General features: G+C 48.2%; 1 non-coding gene and 3 pseudogenes across 1 annotated transcript; 3 read left to right on the forward strand and 1 right to left on the reverse strand.

Annotated features, from left to right (window-relative positions):
* Positions 1–20,490, reverse strand: part of LOC141020855 (uncharacterized) — a 105,727-nt pseudogene extending 85,237 nt beyond the window's left edge.
* On the forward strand, positions 1,010–7,324 carry LOC109772239 (uncharacterized; annotated as a pseudogene).
* On the forward strand, positions 9,123–15,553 carry LOC109772238 (uncharacterized; annotated as a pseudogene).
* On the forward strand, positions 10,982–11,120 carry LOC120962215 (small nucleolar RNA Z247). Its single transcript, XR_005753058.1, has one exon. It is a non-coding gene; the product is annotated as a small nucleolar RNA Z247 (small nucleolar RNA).
* Positions 20,491–20,545: the final 55 nt, after the last annotated feature.

Here is a 20,545-nt window from a genome sequence, read left to right on the forward strand (position 1 = left end):
CGTCGTGTCATTTCTTCAAGCTTTGCGACCTCTCAAGGTTCTTTGGTTTCACTCGTTTGTCAAAGAAGCAACTTTGTTTTACTTCTTCCTCTTCCGCTTCTCTCTGGTGCCATCCTAGATCTCGGGACGAGATCCTCTCGTAGTGGTGGAGTGTTGTAACACCCCGAGACGGATGCTCCAGAAGCCTTCAATGTTCTTCGTTGTCGTTGTGTGTATTTATTTGTTTGTTGCATTTCATCATGGCATCATCCGCATTGCATCGGCACCTCGTTGCCGTCATTGTTTTTAAAACCTGCATCTGCTCATAGTTGCCGCGTCCCCCCTTGCTATCGTTGTCCGTTTCGAGACCAACCACACTTGCAACGTTGCTCCTCGTTTTCTCTCTTGTCTTCTCCGGGCCTTTTGTCAGACACTTTGTCTTTGTCGACCCCTCTCAGACCACCCCTCGTGCGCGTCCGAAAATTGTTCCGAACCCGACCCGGGTTGTTGTTACCGATGGGCCCGGATCATCCCCAAACATCTATAAAACATCACCGTTTTCTTTGTTAGACTCTCCTAGCTTATTTTCATGGCGTCCGATTTAAATCGGAGGGACGGGATAGCCCCTACTCTAATCCCCTACCTATATAACCAGTCTAACCCTAAAACCTAGGAGATCTGTCCCATCCATTTCGGCCGCCGCCACTCCACATCGGGATCCCTCCCGATCCACCTGCCCAACCAAAGCAATCCCGCAGCCTCCTCCCGATCCACCAGCCAGCCACCACCAAATCCTCCTCCTTGCCTCGATCAAGCCCACAAGAGAGGAGCTCCTCCTCTGTTTTCTCCTCGAGCCCGCAGCAACAGCGCAGCGCCCGAGCACTCCTCACCCTGCCGCCACTCCCGCGCCTCAACGCGCCCGCATCCACCAGAGGAGCCCGAGTCCTCCTGCCTCGCTCGATCTGGACCAGGAGGGTCCCGAGCATCTAAACCGTTGCCGTCTCATAAACTGCAGGATGCTTCCCGCGCCATGGCCTCCCCTGCTCGTCGACCGCGTTGCTGTCGTCGTCTTCGCGCCCTTGCAGTCTCGGCTTTCCCCGCCGCCTCGTCTGCCTCCTCTGCATCACGCCCCGTCGCCGGGAGCTCGTCCCCAAGTCCCACCAGTGCCAATTCCCTCGCCTCGCTGCCTCGTCGCCGCGGCAACAGCAGCAGTTCGCAAGCCCCGGCATCGCTCCTCCTCTGCCCGAGCGCTCCTCTCCACACCGGCATCCCCGTCCCCACCTCCGGCGCCCCAAGTTCCGCCCCCGCTGCCGTTCCACTGCCATGGCGCCTCGGCCTAGTCCGCTTCCCGCGTCGCCCAAGTCCCCCTGCCTCGCCGGACCCCGCTGCTGCCTTCCTGTCCAGTGCCGCCGCGCCCTGCTTCCTCTGCATCAAGGACGAGGCCAGCGCCAAGTCCAGCTCGATCCCCTGCCTGCGTTGACTGCGCCCCGCCAGCATCTCCACCTACCGGGCCAAGGCCCACTGGGTGAGGCCACACCCTAGCGCCCTTCCTCTGTTTTTCCTCCTGTTGGGCCAACCTGCCAGATTCGGCCCGAGACACTGTTTTTTTCCATGGACGAATTTGCTAATTAACTGAGTAGTTGCTGTTTTACAGAAAAACCCCTGTTCTTCCTGCATTTAATAACTCAACAACTGTGCATCGGATTAAAATGTTTTAAACATGTAAAATGCTTAGAATTTTGTGTAGATTAATATTTTGCAACTTTCACCCATGTTAAAAATGTTTAACATGCTGTTTGTGTTTATTTTGCATAATGCCATACTAAAATGCTTTAATTCATAACTAAATAACCGTAGCTCGGATTTTAATAAACTTATGTAAATGGGGTAGAAAAATGCCTAGTTTAACATGGTGCACTTCATTTTTGCTGTTTAACAACAATAAAATATGGTTTTAGGCAGAACAGTACCAAATCTAAAATATGCACATGAGGATTTTCCGGAATTGTTGTTGTTTGTTTCCGGCCTCATTTAACTTGCTTAAATAGTTAGTTTACTTATGCTTCACCTCTTGCCATGTTTAACAACATTTAATATTGTTGGATACATAACCGAGAGAACTAAACAATTGATGTGGTGTTTCGTCAATATGCTACTCGTTGCATATTGAGCTCCACTTAACTTGTAGTTTTGTTTGTGCACTTTGCCATGCCATGCCTCATTAAACCGGACATGCATCATACTTGGTTGTGCATCATGCCATGTGTATGTGATGGTTGTTTACTATGTTGTTTGCTTCTTTCCGGTTTGCTTCTCTCGTTAGCTTCGGTTTCGTTCCGGAGTTGTGAGGATTCGTTCGACTACATCCGTTTGTCTTCTTCATGGACTCGTTCTTCTTCCTAGTGGGATTTCAGGCAAGATGACCATACCCTCGAAATCACTTCTATCTTTGCTTTGCTAGTTGTTCGCTCTATTGCTATGCCGCGCTACCTACCACTTGCTATATCATGCCTCCCATATTGCCATGTCAAGCCTCTAACCCACCTTTCCCTGCAAACCGTTGTATGGCTATGTTACCGCTTTTGCTCAGCCTCTCTTATTGCTAGTTGTAGGTGAAGATGAAGTTTGTTCCATGTTGGAACATGGATATGTTGGGATATCACAATATCTCTTATTTTAATTAATGCATCTATATACTTGGTAAAGGGTGGAAGGCTCGGCCTTATGCCTGGTGTTTTGTTCCACTCTTGCCGCCCTAGTTTCCGTCATACCGGTGTTATGTTCCTTGATTTTGCGTTCCTTACGCAGTTGGGTGATTTATGGGACCCCCTTGACAGTTCGGTTTGAATAAAACTCCTCCAGCAAGGCCCAACCTTGGTTTTACCATTTGCCTACCTAAGCCTTTTTCCCTTGGGTTCTGCAGACTCAAGGGTCATCCTTATTTTAACCCCGGGCCAGTTCTCCTTCGAGTGCTGGTCCAAACCGAGCGATGTCCGGCGCCCCCTGGGCAACCAGGGTCTATGCCAACCCGACGTCTTGCTCATCCGGTGTGCCCTGAGAACGAGATATGTGCAGCTCCTATCGGGATTTGTCGGCACATCGGGCGGCTTTGCTGGTCTTGTTTTACCATTGTCGAAATGTCTTGTAAACCGGGATTCCGAGACTGATCGGGTCTTCCCGGGAGAAGGTTTATCCTTCGTTGACCGTGAGAGCTTATAATGGGCTAAGTTGGGACACCCCCTGCAGGGTATTATCTTTCGAAAGCCGTGCCCGCGGTTATGTGGCAGATGGGAATTTGTTAATATCCGGTTGTAGAGAACTTGACACTCGACTTAATTAAAATGCATCAACCGTGTGTGTAGCCGTGATGGTCTCTTTTCGGCGGAGTCCGGGAAGTGAACACGGCTTTTGGGTTATGTTTGACGTAAGTAGGAGTTCAGGATCACTTCTTGATCATTACTAGTTGACGACCGTTCCGTTGCTCCTCTTCTCGCTCTTATTTGCGTATGTTCGCCACCATATATGCTTAGTGCTTGCTGCAGCTCCACCTCACTACCCCCTTTCCTACCCTTAAGCTTAAATAGTCTTGATCTCGCGGGTGTGAGATTGCTGAGTCCTCGTGACTCACAGATACTTCCAAACAGTTGCAGGTGCCGAGGATACCAGTGCAAGTGATGCTACCGAACTCAAGTGGGAGTTTGGCGAGGACCTTGGTAGTTACTATGTTTCGTTTCCTGATGATCAGTAGTGGAGCCCAGTTGGGACGATCGGGGATCTAGCATTTGGGGTTGTCTTCTTTTCTTTTGGTTCCGTAGTCGGACCCATGTGTGTACTCTGATTGATGTATGATTTTTATTATGTATTGTGTGAAGTGGCGATTGTAAGCCAACTCTTTATCCCATTCTTGTTCATTACATGGGATTGTGTGAAGATGACCCTTCTTGCGACAAAACCACAATGCGGTTATGCCTCTAAGTCGTGCCTGGACACGTGGGAGATATAGCCGCATCGTGGGTGTTACACCCTGCAACACTAGATTCACAACGAAAAACACGAGGCGTATATGTTTCCAGCGGTGGTGGGTAGCTGTGTTCAGCAGTGGCCATGGACGCACCTTGCTTTGTGGAGGAGATGAGGCGATAAGAGGAAGGTATGGGGGTAGTGGCCTAGGCAACGACGAATGGATAAGGAAGGAAGCAGTGACACGCGAGGCGTTTATGTGGCGAGCGCGCAGCACACGTGGGCCCAGGGCCATGTGCGCGAGCGACCGGCTCAAAGTTAAGCCGGCCAGCCGGCGTAAAACGTTTCCCTTATTTTTTTTAGAGGGAATGCCACCATGGCTCACTTTATTAACTTGGCAATAAGCTCACATCGTTTACTAACACATTAACCTGGAAGTTTGGGGTTTATCGACCCAATTACAAGTCTCATTATTTTCATAAGCAAAATTAGCTAAACTATGAGCTACCGCATGGTGCTGTTTTTGTTTTGTTTTGCGAAAACCACCCCAGATCTGTAAGGATGAAAACCTGCGGTAGATAACACCCCACAAGCAGAAAGAGCAGAAATAACACCCAGGTCCTTGGGGAGCCGGCCAAACAAAACCTGCTGATGGCGCGCCGCCGCCGCCACTCCCACCTGGAGCGGGCGTGACCTTTTTATCTGCGGTCAGAATCTCCGCGGGCCAAACAAGAATATGGAGTACATTATTTACTTTGGGAAATGTTTGCCTTCAGCCAACCAATCCCGTGCGAGCGTTCGCCGCCTCCATGTCCTTCAGATGCACTTTTCAATGGACGGTCGAGAGCAACCACTTGCGTCTCCACGTTTCTGCAACTAGTCCTCTATTTCGGGAAGGGGGTTTTCAACTAGCCTTTTGTTACAAGCCGAAGAGGGCTAGAACCCGCCGCGCACGGACTAGGGAAGGCGACGGCGGCCAAGACGAGCACCGCCGCCTGTAGGTCGTCGTTGTCGAGTGCATCCATGTTGGATTTCCACCACCAAACACCTCCCCGCCGATCGGATCGGTAGATCTGGCAAGATCCGCCAAGTCGGTCGTGGAGCGCCATCAATGAGATGCGCGTCAGGGACCACCGACACTGGTAGCAGCCACAACACCACGCGCATACGTCCACGTCCACTACTAGTGTTCGGCCCTGCATCGCTGTTTGCAACAACACCTCCGAGACATGTTTCTGCAACAACGACAACGAGGTTGTTGTGGAACGGCGGCAGCGAACGACGACTATGCAAGTGTGCGACGTGGCCGGAGATGCTGTTGCCATTTTTGCAACAAGGATCTTGTTTTAGAAAATTAGACACGGCAGCGGAGATGTTATAATTTTTGCAGCAAAAGTCTTGTTCAAAAAAATAGAGAGGAAGAGGTTTTGCAACATGGGTCTTGTTGCAGGAAATTAGGGAAGAGGATGTTTTGCAACAAGGATCTTGTTGCAGAAAACTAAAGAAGAGAAGGAAGTGCTCACAACACCGAATCAGACGGCCCATAAGGCGCTGGATCTTTTAAAAAGATCTGCCGGCCGACACGTACTCCTTCAACATTTCGTCCTTCACTGTGTACTCCTTCAGCCCTTCTATATTTATCTCGAAATTTGCCTTTGTAGCCATGCATGCTGACCAAATTTATTAGAAGAAATAAGGTCATATGCCTAGTTCCATGCTCTTAAGACCATGTGAGGCTGAGGAAGTGAGAATGGAACTAGGGAAATAGGAGGTCACTCGTTCTGCTTTGTATAAGCAAAAGGCCAAACATTTTTTTTTTTTGAAGAATAGGCCAAACGAAAATATGGGTACATTATTTACTATGGGAAATGTTTGCCTTCAGCCAACGGATTCCGTGCGAGCGCCCGCCGCCTCCGTGTCCGTCAAATGCACTTTTCACCGGACGGTCGAGAGCAATCTCTTCCGCCTCCACTCTCCACGGTGCGATTCTAAACCTCGTACAATAAGATGGAGAGAAGGACGCATGCACGGGATGTCCCGAACACGTTAGAAAATCATCTTTTGTACTGTATTGTAATACGGATACACATGAGATTCCCATTATATACGTGCGAGGCTGATCCGCTTGCAGGAAACTGCTCCGTGAGATCTCCTCCCACATGCACAACGTCGCCGACTTCATCCGCTTCCATGCCGTCCGCAGGCCATGGCGCGACTCGCACGACCCAACCACGACGACTGATCATCAGTTCCTGCCATGGCTCCTCACGCCCTGCTACGAGCATACGTCTCGCTCAAGTTCACATGCGTCTTCTCCAATGCAAGCTACGTCGCGCCGCCGCCCATATCTGGCGGCCCCATGATGAACTGGGTGGCCAGCGCCGACGGCACGGAAGTCCGCTACTTCACCGCTTCCGGGCCCCATGGCCCACTCCTCCAGGATCCTCTCGCCGGAGGGCCCCCCACCCACCTGCCTGACTGTAACATTGCCGGCCAGTTGAGGGAGGAGAATCCCAGTTGCATCATCTACAAGGATGGCGCCGTTCTTATGTACAGCGAACACGCCAGCAACCTATGTAGCATTGAGTTTAGGGCCGCGCTCCTGCGTCCAGGTGATGACAAGTGGACGTTCGTCCGGAGGACTGACATATATCCCAGCACAAGTGGAGAGTTCTGCGTTGCCTATCACGCCGGTAAGATCTTTGTGACCATGGAGGACAACCACTGGCACGTCCTGACAACACCGTCCGCCGCCGTGACTGACGATGCGCTACCCAGGATTCTGTGCGATTGCCATGGCTGCATCTGCGAGTACACCTACGCCCTTGAGTCCCGCAACGAGCTTCTCTGGGCTTCTGTGCATGTTAGTATGGATTACATGGAAAAGGGTGAGCAGAGCATAGATCGCCTGGTCCGCGCGCTCTCCGTGTAGGTGCACGAGCTCAAGGAGGTCGCCGATGGGCCGGAGAAGATGCGGTGGGTGTCGAAGGATGGTTTGAGCCTGTCAGACCGCATCCTGTTTCTGGGGTGGCCCAATAGTTTTGCCGTCGACGCGTCGCGACTGGGCGTGAGCGGTGGATTCGCCTATTTCGTGTATTGGGACTACGAGGGGAACGGTCTGCCGCATGAGCAGCAGCATGGCGTGTTTAGGTACAACCTCATGGATGACACGATAGAGTTTGTGGAGTTGCTGCCACAAGGATGGTACACAGAGATGTGCACCTGGCTTGTCCCCCGGCCCACCATTGCTACAACCATTCAGGGTCCAGCTGCTACTCCAAGAAGCAATAATATGATTCGCATTGCTAGAATCCATCAGGGTCTAGCTGCTACACAAATAAGCAATAACATGATTCACATTGCTAACCCAACATGGCCTATCTAATACCCAAGAAGCAATAACATTATTCCCATCAAGAGAATATATGGCCCTTACTTTAGGGTGTTGTGGTTACTCACTGCAAAGAGCTCTCAGCTGCAATACTTATTTAGTAAGCACGGCAGAGTGTCCAATGACGAAGTAATCTACTACAAGAAGACCAAGACATGACAGGGTATCGGCATTGTTACCATGTCCACGACACATGCCCTTGCCGCTCTTGACGGGCTGTATCTGGATGAGCACTGCCTGGAGGTGAGCTTAGTGAAAGAGGGGCGGCGCTGATGACCTATATAGGTCGACCGATCGATCAATCTTAATCAGCTGGCCATCATAGTTATCAGTCTAGTTGCTTGATTAGCATTATCTATTCTTTTTAATTGGAATATATAGTGAATTTGATCTGATAGCCCAGATAGGTAGGAAGGTAAAACCTCTATACATGCACATGACTACACTGCGAACATGTGATGAATCATTGATGATGTCTCAACTTACAAAACTACTCCCTGCGTTCCTTAATATAAGACCTTTTGGTAGTTCAAATTTTGAAGAAGCCATTCATTATTACAAATCACAGAGAAGAAGCATGAAACCTAGAATGATAAGGAGAGGGTTGAGGTCACCCCGCGTATGACATGTTTATAACTGTGGGGCATCATAGAAAGGTCATAAATCTATGACTGTGCGGCTATGCCCGTGAATTAGAAAGATGAAGATAGGTGGAGAGGAGAAAAGAGTTGGTCGTAAAGCAGAGGTCATGGGTTGAGAGCTGTGGTAGTGAGAAATATTATGCCTAGAGATTCCTAATGACCCTAGTGTATCATTGCAACTAAATAAATCCCGTACAAGTATCGGCATAATTATACTCGGCAACGTCATAAATTTCCTAATAGGACTTGAGTCTTCTAGGGATTTTTTTTCTAGCACACATGGATCTGAAATAAATCCAGAAAAATGCAACCATCAGTGTCTAAGTATAGCACTTGAACCCTGGTGGGCTGGGGATAACACTATTCTCCTAATCATCCAACCACCGATTGGTTCACGTCGTCTAGGGAAACTTAGTTGTGGAATTTGAGCAGAAGTTAGCAGTGTGCATGCCAGTGGTAGATGACTGTTTTTTTTCCTATTTGTACGAGTAGCTGACACATATTTCACAATTTTTTTTTGCACGTGATGAATATTTTCGGAAGTCGAGAGCGAAAACTTTATTTGACACATATGTACAATTTGTTTTATATGGGCAAGCATATACTATGGAAAAACCTTATACATGGTATCTATTGAATTAGTTTTAATAGGTTGCGTGAATAGTTTACTTGACATAGGCGAAGTACTTTTTATTTGGCATGCATGTTTGGAAATTTTTCATGGACAACACTTCGCTCATAACTCAGAGTTGCATATGCCCCTCGTGCATTTATCTCGAAATTGCCTATATGGCGGAGGAACAAACAACAGAACGTGAAAGAAATTTCAATGAAAATTTGGTATTTCCATGGGACTGGAAAAGTTTTAACCTTGAATTTTTTGGCCGGACATAAGATTCGAATTAATTTCAAACAAAATTTAATTTAGGTCAAAATTCTCCGTTCATTGAAATTGAACATGTTGTGATAGATCGAATTCCGAGATAATTTTGAAAATTTCAGTAAGGTCCGAAACAGATTTTTGTTTTAATCTGGGCGTGTACTTAGTCCAGCGGCAAAATAGACGTGTTAGTATTTAACACCAGAGCAGATCGGATTGGGTACATATACGTGTAGGTGCCAGGTGCCAGATCTAGAACCAACCTGCCGCGATGCACGGGACGTGGCGGCCGGACCTCCCGCCGGAACTGCTCCGAGAGGTCTCTTCCCGTCTGCACGTCCCCGCCGATTTCGTCCGCTGCCACGCCGTGTGCAAGGCATGGCGCGACTCACACGGACCATCGACGACAACGTTAACGGGGACTGGTGCCGTGGCTCCTGGCGCCCAGCAAGACGAGCGAGGACTCCCTCTACTTCAGATGCGTCTTCGCCAACGCAAGCTACGTCTCGCCACCGCCCATATCTGGTGGCAGTGGCACCGGGATGAACTGGGTGGCCAGCGCCGACGGCACCGCCGTTCGCTACTTCACCGCCTCCGACCCCCACGGCCCAACCCTCCATGACCCTCTCGCCGGAGGGCCCCCCACCCACCTGCCTGACGAGAACGTCCTCCGCCGGTTGGAGGAGAATCCCGCAGGCATCATCTACAACGACGGCGCTGTCCTTCTGTTCAGCAAACACGACAGCATCGACGCATATACAACCGAGTTTAGGGCGGCGCTCCTGCGCCCTGGCGAAGCCGACTGGACGTTTATCCACAGGACCCTCGAATGCCCCTCCGACGGAGAGTTTTGTGTCGCGTATCACAAAGGCAAGATCCATGTGACCGTTGAGGACAGACAACACGGTCCACAGCCGCAATCGACAGCGACGATGTCCTGGTTGCTAGGCCACAGTCGATGCCACGCCTATGTGACAGCTACTTCTACGAGCACAGCTATGTGCTCGAGTCCCGCGGGGAGCTGCTGTGGGCGTCGGTGCACATTTTGATGTATTACCCCGATAAAGGTAAGAATGGCGTCAATGACCTCGTCGACGCGCTCTCGATGTCGATGCACACCCTTGAGGAGGTCACCGAGGGGCCAGAAAAGTTGATGTCTTGTTTCAAAAAAAGAGAAGTTGACGTGGACGAAGAAGGATGGCCGGAGCCTGGAGGACCGCGTGTTGTTCTTAGGGTGGCCCAATAGTTTCGCTGTGGACGCAATGCACCTGGGAGTGAGCGGTGGGTTCACCTACTTCTTGTACTACGACGACCAGGGCGGCCGCCCGCGACATGAGCGACATGGCGTGTTCAGTGTTAAAGTGTGTATATTAGGATGTATACGGTGTAGGTATAAACCGTATACATGTATGAGGCGTGCGTTGTACCTAGGTAGTTAGGATATGTTTAGGTTGATCTCTATCCCTTGTATAGATCATGACTTGGAGATCAATCCTACAACAACCTAACTATCTAAACCCTGTAATCTCCTATGCCTATAAGTAACACGCAACGCGTCCCTGCAGATGCACACGCTTAACGCAACTTTACATGGTATTCAGAGCCATTCTCCACTAAGCACATCTCCTGCGCCGCCACCCCCCTTGCGCCGCCATGTCGTCCTCAAGCTCCACCACAGCCGCCCCATCCGTGCTCAACCCCATCGCCGAGAAACTCCATCGCTCCAACTTCAACGTCTGGCGTGCGCAGGCTATGGCCACCATCCGTGGCGCCCAGCTGGTCACCTACCTCGATCCAGAGAGGGAGGTGCCGGCGCCCAAGCTGTCTGACAAAGATGGCAAGGTCACCGACGTGCCGAACCCGGCATATGAGATCGACAGGGCCCGAGACTCCCAGGTTCTGAGCTTTCTTTTCAATTCCATCTCACCCCCTGTGATGGTCCAGATCGCAACATGCACCACGGCGTCAGCAGCATGGACTGCAATCACGGAGATCTTCATCTCCCAGACGTAGGCAGCCATCGTCAATACGAGGATCGCCCTCTCCACCACCAAGAAGGGGAACTCCACCATTGCCGAGTACCTTGGCCGCATGAAGGCCCTCGGCGATGAGATGGCTGCCATCGGCAAGCCGCTTACGGACGATGACATGGTGTCGTATATCCTTGCTGGCTTGGATTTCGACTACATGTCTTTCGTCTCCTCCATCTGTGCCAGGACCGTCCCCATCAAGCCCAATGAGCTCTACGCCCAACTCATCAGCTTCAAGAGCCGCCTCGCCATGTTCGAGGGTGGCAACTCGTCGTCACACTCTTCCGCAAACGCCGCTTCCCGTGGCGGTCGCGGTGGTTTCCCTCGCGGTGGAGGCCGCGGCAGGAACGGAGGCGGCCGTGGCCACGGCCGTGGCAATGGAGGAAACGGCGGCCGTGGAAACGACCACGGTGGACGTGGCCAAGGAGGCGGGGGACGAGATGAGCTCCCTGAGGTGTTCTGTCAGATATGCAAGAAGCCCAACCACACTGCCATTGAGTGCTACAGGCGCTTCGACATCGCATTCACCAAGGAGAAGAGTGCGAGCGCCGTGTCCAACTCCTCCTACGTCGTCGACACCAACTGGTATGTCGACATAGGCGCCACCGATCACATCACCGGCGAGTTGGACAAGCTTACCATGAGGGAGAGGTACAACGGACATGATCAAGTGAACATGCCCAACGGAGCAGGTATGAAAATTACTCATATTGGTCAAGCATATGTTCGTACTCCCACTCGTAATCTTCATCTAAAAGATGTTCTTTATTCACCTAAAGCCACAAAAAATCTTGTCTCTGCTCATCGCCTATCACAAGATAATCATGTGTTTCTTGAAACTCACCCTCGTTTCTTCTTCATCAAGGACAAGCAACGAGGAGCATGCTCCTCCAAGGCAGGTGTAGAGCTGGCCTCTACCCCCTATCATCGGCTTCTTTAGGCCCGGGCAGGCATGCTTTTGGTGCCACCAAGATTTCTCCGTCAAGATGGCACGATCGATTAGGTCATCCGTCTTTGCAAATTGTTCAGCATGTTCTTAGAAAGAACAAAATTTCTTTTTCAGTTCATTAGTCGAATAAAGAGGAGGTGTGTGATGCCAACAAGGCAAAAGTTACCAACTTCCCTATCCACATTCTAGTAGTTCCTCGAATGCTCCTTTAGAGCTTATTTATTCTGATGTCTGGGGGCCTGCCCGTGATTCAATCAATAAAAATAATTATTATGTGAGCTTTATTTATGATTTCAGTAAATTTACTTGGATATTTCTTCTCAAGCATAGATCAGAAGTCTTTAAAGTATTTCATGAATTCCAAGCACTTGTAGAAAGACTTTTTGATCGCAAAATCATCACAATGCAAACCGATTGGGGTGGTGAGTAGGAAAGGTTAAATTCCTTTTTCCGCCAAATTGGCATCACACACCATGTTTCCTGCCCGCATGCTCATCAGCAGAACGGCTCTGCCGAAAGAAAACACCGCCACATTGTGGAGGTTGGCCTCTCTTTGCTAGCTCATGCGTCTATGCCCCTGAAATTTTGGGACGAGGCATTCATAGCTGCCACATATTTGATTAACCGTACACCAAGTAAGGTTATAAATCTTGAGACTCCACTAGAAAAACTATTTCATGAGGCACCAAACTATCATGCTCTTCGTACTTTTGGGTGCGCATGTTGGCCCAACCTCCGTCCTTTCAATGCTCGCAAGCTCGAATTTCGCTCCAAACAGTGCGTATTTCTTGGCTACAGTAACCTTCACAAAGGTTTCAAGTGTGTAGACATCACTGCTGGACGTGTTTATATTTCTCGAGACGTCGTGTTTGACGAAACAGTTTTTCCCTTTGCCAAACTAAATCCTAACGCCGGTACTCCCATCAGATCCGAAGTCCTGCTTCTCTCTGAAAATTCCTCCTCCTTACCTCTTGATCATGGGGACGAACATATAGCTAATGATCAGTTGGGTAATTCTCATAAAAATTCTGCTATAAATTTTGGAGGAAATCCGGTTGTGCACTATGATTTTATGCAGCAGGAAAGGACAAGCGCGGAGCACGAGGCTGATCCAGGTGCTGCACCAGATGCTGACGGCGGCGATCCCGATGCAGATTCACCCTCGCCTGCCGCGCCAGGCGGTGGCAGCGCATCCGCCTCGGGGTCAGGCGGGCCAGCGACGGACGACCACGCGTCCCACCGTGGCCCCGCGGGCGAGGCAATGACAACTCGCGGCGGGCCCAGCGGAGCAGGTGGGCCAGCCGCACTCACGCGCCAGCCCAGGCACCTCTCTGCATCCGGCGGTTCCCCAGCCGGGCCTCGACAAGTGTCCCAACAAGCGACCGGCCACGATTCCGAGGAGATCCGCCTGGGATCGGGCGCCGCTGGATCCTCTGCCGCGCCAGGTATGGGATCGGGCGCCGCTGGATCGTCTGCCGCGCCGGATTCCTCTGGATCTTCTGTGCAGCAGCTTTCTACTACAGTTCCTGTGCCAACCCAAAGAACCAGATCACAGCATGGGGTTTTGAAGCCAAAGGTTCGTACAGATGGAACAGTCAGGTATGATAATATGCGCTTTGGCGGCCTAGCTGTTACAGGTGAGCCAGGAAATTTGACTGAGGCGTTTGAAAATAGAAATTGGAAAAATGCTATGGATGAAGAGTATAATGCTCTCATTAGAAATAAAACATGGCACTTAGTGCCTCCAGCAAGAGGCAGGAATATAATTGATTGTAAATGGGTTTATAGAGTCAAAAGAAAGGCCAGTGGAGAAATAGACAGATACAAGGCTAGATTAGTAGCAAAGGGTTTTAAACAACGATACAGCATTGACTATGAGGACACATTTAGTCCAGTTGTTAAAGCAGCTACTATCAGACTTGTTCTCTCTGTTGCAGTATCAAATGGTTGGAGCCTTCATCAATTGGATGTGCAGAATGCGTTCCTTCATGGCGTTTTAGAGGAGGAAGTCTACATGAAACAGCCACCTGGGTATGAGGTAAAAGACAAGCATCATTATGTTTGCAAACTTGACAAGGCATTATATGGTCTAAAACAAGCACCTAGAGCATGGTATTCTAGGTTCAGTGATAAACTTCAAAGGCTTGGTTTTCGACCTTCAAAGGCTGACACGTCACTTTTCTTCTATAAGAAGGGAAAAATAATCATCTTTATGTTGGTATATGTTGATGATATTATTGTGGCTAGCTCATCACAAGAAGCAATCAATGCATTGTTAGAAGATCTTAAGAGAGACTTTGCTCTAAAGGATCTTGGCGAACTGCACTACTTCTTGGGAATAGAAGTGAAAAAGGTAACCGATGGGATAGTCCTAAGTCAAGAAAAATATGTGTCAGATATATTAAAAAGGTCAGGTATGATGAATTGTAAGGTTTCAAACATGCCACTTTCAACTACTGAAAAACTTTCCAAGGAAGAAGGGGAGTCCTTGGGTGCCGAGGCAGCTACAAACTATAGAAGTGTGGTAGGTGCTTTGCAGTACTTAACGCTTACAAGACCTGACATATGTTTTCCTGTCAACAAGGTGTGTCAATTCTTGCATGCTCCTACTCTTCAGCATTGGACTGCAGTGAAGAGGATTTTGAGATATCTCAGAGGTACTATGAGTACGGGACTAAAGTTCACAAGATCAAACTCAACTGTGGTAAGTGCCTTTTCAGATGCAGATTGGGCAGGTTGTCCTGATGATAGAAGGTCAACTGGTGGTTTTGCTGTTTTCTTTGGACCAAACCTTATATCTTGGAGTGCACGAAAACAAGCAACTGTGTCTAGATCCAGCACTGAGGCTGAATACAAAGCTCTAGCAAATGCCACGGCTGAGTTGATATGGGTTCAAACCTTGCTTGCTGAACTAGGTATAAGTCATTCTTCAGTTGCACGATTGTGGTGTGACAACATTGGTGCCACTTATTTGTCAGCAAATCCAGTGTTCCATGCAAGAACAAAACACATTGAAGTGGACTATCATTTTGTTCGTGAGAGAGTAGCCAAGAAGCTACTGGACATTCGGTTTATTCCTACTAATGATCAAGTTGCAGATGGCTTCACTAAAGCCTTATCATGGCGCAAGCTAGAAGAATTCAAGAACAATCTCAACCTGATAAAGTTGTGATTGAGGGGGCGTGTTAAAGTGTGTATATTAGGATGTATACGGTGTAGGTATAAACCGTATACATGTATGAGGCGTGCGTTGTACCTAGGTAGTTAGGATAGGTTGATCTCTATCCCTTGTATAGATCATGACTTGGAGATCAATCCTACAACAACCTAACTACCTAAACCCTATAATCTCCTATGCCTATAAGTAACACGCAACGCGTCCCTGCAGATGCACACGCTTGACGCAACTTTACATTCAGGTACAACCTTATCGACAACACGGCAGAGTTTGTTGAGTGGCTGCCGCAAGGACGGGGCAGCGACATGTGCATGTGGCTCCTCCCCCAGCTCACAATTGCTCCAGTCCACCAGCACGGTTTAGCTGCTACTACTTCAAGAAGCAATAACCCTTGTGCTGGGCTGTTGATGTCCAGCCTACGTCTCAGTGCGAAGAGCTCTTGGCTGCATCCCTTGTTCAGCATGCTGCAACTCTTGTTCAGCTGGCTGCAACACTTGTTCAGCATATTCAGTAGTAGAGTGTTTGGTGGCAAGGTGATATACTAGAAGAAGGCCGAGACCTCACAAGGTATTGCAATCGTCGCCATAAACACTACAAAGGTGAGCATGGTGAAACAGAGGCGTCGACGGAGTAAAGTCCTTTCCACCCGGAGTATGGGGAGATGTCTAAATTGATTTACTGTATAGTTATCATGGTCAGGTTATTGAGTAGGATTATCTATTTTTTTGCTTAATCTATCCAATATGTACTGAATTTATCCATTAGCTCATTTCGGTATATAGCCCGTCGGAGTTCAGTTAGTGTCTTATAAGATGCAATCAGGGCCGGTCCTGAGATTTCCGGGACCCGGGGCGAGACAACACAGAGGGGCCCTAAAACCACATAAACATATATACTCATATTTTTCTTTCTATTTCAACTGCAAATAAATATTTGGTAGACTATAATTTATGGTGCCCTGTCTTCTTGAATATTAAAAAACAGGGATGATAAATATTCAAAATAAAAGTTTGATCGATCATAAACAGACTATAATTTGTATTGTTATGTGAATTATTAGCACTTTCATGCTTACTAATATATTTTTTGTGTTCCTACAGTTTTCACTAGTTGTTCTTGACAACAACTAAAGCTAACAACTATTAAAGAAAACCAACTCATAGAAATACTGCTTTTTGCAGGGAATCAGTAGAGCACTTGTATCTGCTCTAAAAAAATGCCAACAACTCATGTGGGACTCAACCAACTCATATGCATGTTTTCCCCATTATCAGATGGATTCTTTTTAGATAGCATCTTGCTAAATGAATAGCAATCCTGCTAATCAGCACACAACATATGATACAAGAAATTAAGAGTACTGCTAATTAAATATAAGTGCTAAGAAAGGCATGGAACAAGGTACCTGGATGGCTAGAAAATTCGAAATCGCAAGATTTTGCTGCTGCGTCACGAACAAAAGTCCAAGTTTCTCTTTTCTAATCCCAATCTCAATACAAGAAATTGGAGTGTGAAAAAGAGATATGTACAAGAGAATAATCTTCAGGAAACGAACAAACGATCTAACAAGAATAAAGATAGAGAAAAATTTGCGTTGAAGAGAAGATTGATGGGAATCTGGAAACCGCATTACCTCCTTCCACTAATGACGCCTAGCAGCCGAAAATTACTAGTATTAGACAAGTGGGCGGGGCCCCGTCATCCATGGTATGGCCGATTTGTTGCCAATCGGGGAGGAGTATAGGCCGAGAAGATTGCGCGGTGTGCTAATTGATCAATTAACTTTTGTTTCCTTTTGGAGAATCAGTCGATCTATTACAGGTACAGGCTAAACAATTACACACGTATATGTGGCAACCAATCAATTGGGGGCCCTTCTTACTCGGGGCCCGGGGCGGCCGCCCCCCCCTGCCCCCCCTCAGGGCCGGCCCTGGATGCAATGATATATCAATCGCTTAGCTAGGTTAAAAACCACAAGACATGTTCCCACCAGAAAAAAAGAAGATAAACGAGACTTGCACATCACTGCACTACGTCATGTGATCAATCATTGACGATCAAACTGCCTCATTTCTGTCCCTGACTTCTAACATTTATGTGAAGCACCTTCGAAGCCGGAGAAAAGCCTGAAGTGAAAGCATGTGGAGGAAGTGGGGAGAGTGAGGAGCTCACCGGTGCCGGACGGGTTTACAATGGCGGGGCATGACAGAAAGCTCATAAATCTATCTGCATGTAGTCCTTCCGTTTGTTTTTACTCCGCATATAAGATTTTGTTTGAATTCAAACTTCATAAAGTTTGACCATGTTTATAGAAAAAGATTTCAGCATTCACAGTACCAAACAAATATTATTACATGCATGCTGGAATTATGCATGAGGCATGTTCCCGCAAAAAGGATAAACGAGATTTACACAACACTGCACTGCATCATGTGATCAAATCATTGACATCAAATTGCCCCGGTTTCTATCTCTTGAATTCTAACATTTATGTACAGACTATTTGCTTGATGTGCTTAAAGAGCGACATCTCATCGCAGGGACGAAGCTAGAAAAAATGTTTGCTGGGGTCAAGTCTTTGGCAGTGGGGTCATCTTCAATAAATAGATAGTGTTTAGTACTAATTTAATGAAGCATTTCCTGATTTCATTGGGGTCAATTGACCCCAATGCCGACCAAACAGCTCCGTCCCTGTCTCATCGTTGTGTGATCCATTGCAGTATAGAAGCCAGAGAAAAGCATAAGATGATAGTGGTTTTTCAACTCCGGGTGTCCCTACACCGTCGCTGAGCATTGTACAAATTTTGCTGAACATGGAAAAAAAACCAGTGGAACCTCGATTAACACGAAGAAACATTCACAAGAACTTGTATATTATCCATACAAAAACAACACACAAATCTAGCATAAGTCGCTCACTGATGTCATACTACTAAGAGCACATACAACACAAAACTGCACAAGGGGGGGGGGGGGGGGGGGATAGTGTGTGAGGGCGCTCGCTAATGTGATATCGTCGATGGCCTGCTCCCCCAGGCCCCTCATTGGACGTTATCCCCCGTACCCGCCATGGGTGCTCTGATCCGTTGCGGCTCTCGCCCCTGTCCGCAAATCTGAAGCATAGAGGAGTGGATAAGGACTGGGGGGAATGGAATGCGGCAGGAAGTCAAAACCCTCAGCAGAATTATGACATGCCCGCGTGACACACAAAGCCCACGAGGCCCAAACAAAACCGGAAAAAGGCTGACGAAGCAATGCACACGGGCGACAGCACGTGCGCAAGGCGATCCCGTCTACTTCTCAAAACGTGAATCTTGGAGCAGATCATACCGTCCAGTGTTAGATGTGCTCTAACTAATTCACATCCTAATGAGAATTAGCAAATCCGTTCTTATTAATATATTTATAAAATCAGGATAATCCTAAGGCGAATCTATCTAAATAAACCTAAAACTCCCATTAGCACTCAAGATAAATCAGTACACATGATTTTAATTATTCTAATATAAATAATTATTCGTAGTCAAATTTTAAAATTTTGACTTGTGACATAAAGGATACTAACCAAGCTAGCTTGATCTATCACTATGCTGAAAATACAAAGGCAATGCGATCTAGGAATAATATCAGATAGAGACATTCACTTTTATAATGATCAAAATGAAAATCCAAGTTTTTTGATCTATCTGCGCTGACGCGGACATTGTGGTGGCTGCCCTTCTTTAATCAAGCTAACCTCAAGATGGCATCCATCAAAAACGAGTTCATTGAGAGCAGCAAGAGCATCTTCCAGATGGGAATGTGTCGTCTCTATGGTCACATGGGCAATACCCTGTGAGGCCCTGGTCTTCTTATAGCATATCACCTCAGCGCTGGACACTTTACCATGCTTGTTGAAAAAGAGTCGGAGCTGATTGCTCTTCACCGTGCTAGGCAGATTGCGCACCAGCACCGTAAGACTGGGCACAAGATGTCTCTCAATGTGAATAGTGTGTCTTGGAGGACTAGAAATTCTTGGAGCTATCTGATGTTGCTGCTTCGGTGAGCCCTCAGTGATTTCCTGGCGGAACAAAATCAACGGCATATTAGCACATGTACGGTTGCATTGGCTTGAGTTGATGATAGGTCAACATTAGAATTTTTGTTATTTACAAAATGAATATGAGAAGGCTTATTCAGGATTCTGGGTTAAACTCTTGTATGGTGGATTAGCTTTATGCGAGCATTAGACCAATAGTGCCGGGTTAAAAATAATGAAATATTTCAAATGAAATATAAAAAGGTTATCCTCAAGATGATCAAAATTAGGTGAAATTTCATCGAATATGTTTCCTTAATTAGATGCTACCATTAGATAAATAATACTCCCTCCGTCTTAAAATAAGTGACTCATCAATAAGTTACTGTAAAGTTGAGTCACTTATATTCGGATGGAGGGAGTATGAAGTAGGAAATTTTATTACAATGAAAAACAAACTTAAGAAACTGAAACTCTTTTGAGCAATATATATACCTGGGGAGGAGTGATGACAGACTCGGGGTTGAACCACAGGCACATTTTGTAGTCCCAACATCGAGGCAGCCGCTGTACAAGCTCGGTCTTGCCATTCATGAGATTGCACCTGAACACGGCACGCTTTCCATATTTAAAGACATTCTCATTTTGGTAGACGAAGTAGGCACACCCACCGTGGCTGTTGGGCACCCGCCCCGCATCCACAACAAAACTGTGGCGCGTACCGAGGAACAGCACGCGGTCGGCCAGACTACGCCCATCCTTTCTCACCCATCTCATCTTCTCAAGTGGCGACAGTTCTGACAATAGAGGCTCCTCGAGTGCCAGCACTGACACCTTGTCATACTCAGGGCTGTTAATAGACACCCATAGAATCTCGCCACGGGACTCAAGGATGTGGTTGTAAGTGTAATAGCAGGTGGATTTGCCAAACCACAGCTGCACAACCGGCGTCCCCTGGCTCTGGACAAGCTCATCGCGGGCGATATTGCTGTTTGGTGTGACGAGGCGCCAATGTTGGTCAGCCTCCATGACGGCCAGGATCTTACCATCGTGGTATGTGACCGACGACAAAACAGGTTGACGAGGTGACCAGGTCCGGAACCGATGCTCATACTCATGCTCGAGGGTCCTCTCGAGGATTGTCCACTCCGCGTCGCCGGGGCGAAGTAGAGCCGCCGTGAACCTGGCCGTGGGCCTGGGCCCAACCACGTGAGCACCGGCGATTGAGATGCTGTAGAGAAGGGTTGCGCCGTCGCCGTAGATGAGTCCGTGGGGATCGATCTCCTCCCCCCACAGGCCGAGGGATTGCGGGAACAGAGGCAGGTGTGCGGCGGCTCCGGTGAGAGGGTCATGGAGACTAGGGCGGAGGCCCTCGATGGTCAGAGTCAGACACCGGAGGACAGTGCCGCTGTAGCTGGTCACCCAGTTCCCCGAGGCCGGTAGTTGGAGCCGGAGAGGATGCATCTCATCTCGAGGCGCGTGGCGTCTTGGTGATTTACCGCCGCGACGAGCCAGGGAG

This window comes from Aegilops tauschii, chromosome 3 (genome assembly GCF_002575655.3).
Source record: "Aegilops tauschii subsp. strangulata cultivar AL8/78 chromosome 3, Aet v6.0, whole genome shotgun sequence".
NCBI classification, from domain to species: domain Eukaryota; kingdom Viridiplantae; phylum Streptophyta; class Magnoliopsida; order Poales; family Poaceae; genus Aegilops; species Aegilops tauschii.